The sequence below is a fragment of the Eimeria mitis genome, genomic scaffold (genome assembly GCF_000499745.2).
Source record: "Eimeria mitis Houghton genomic scaffold, Emh_scaff268, whole genome shotgun sequence".
Lineage (NCBI taxonomy): Eukaryota > Apicomplexa > Conoidasida > Eucoccidiorida > Eimeriidae > Eimeria > Eimeria mitis.
This window is the reverse complement of record NW_013571023.1, coordinates 9,612-9,917: the sequence shown is the minus strand read 5'-3', so window position 1 is coordinate 9,917 and position 306 is coordinate 9,612. Positions and strand designations below refer to the sequence as shown.

Genomic DNA, 306 nt, shown 5'->3' with positions numbered 1-306 from the left:
GCAGCAGCAGCAGCAGCAGCAGCAGCAGCAGCAGCAGCAGCAGCAGCAGCAGCAGCAGCAGCAGGAGCAAAAGCAGCAGTGAGAGTGAGAGGATAAGAAATGAAAAAAGAAAAAACCAAAAACAAAAAAAAAGCAGAAACAAAAACAAAATAAAAAAACAAAAACAAACCAGCTGTCATCTCTCCACCCAACCAGCTACCAAGCTACCTAGCCGTCACCCAGCTAGCTAGCTAGCTAGCTAGCTAGCTAGCTAGCTAGCTAGCTAGCTAGCTGTGTGAGGCTCACTGTACAGCTGGCGGCTCCTCG

The 306-nt window shown here is 49.0% G+C and overlaps 1 protein-coding gene across 1 annotated transcript in view; it reads right to left on the bottom strand.

Annotated features, from left to right (window-relative positions):
- The window catches only part of EMH_0006120 (uncharacterized protein), a gene marked incomplete at both ends in the record, with an annotated part of 10,579 nt that overhangs the window by 1,009 nt on the left and 9,264 nt on the right, over nt 1-306 (bottom strand). The window lies entirely within an intron of this gene.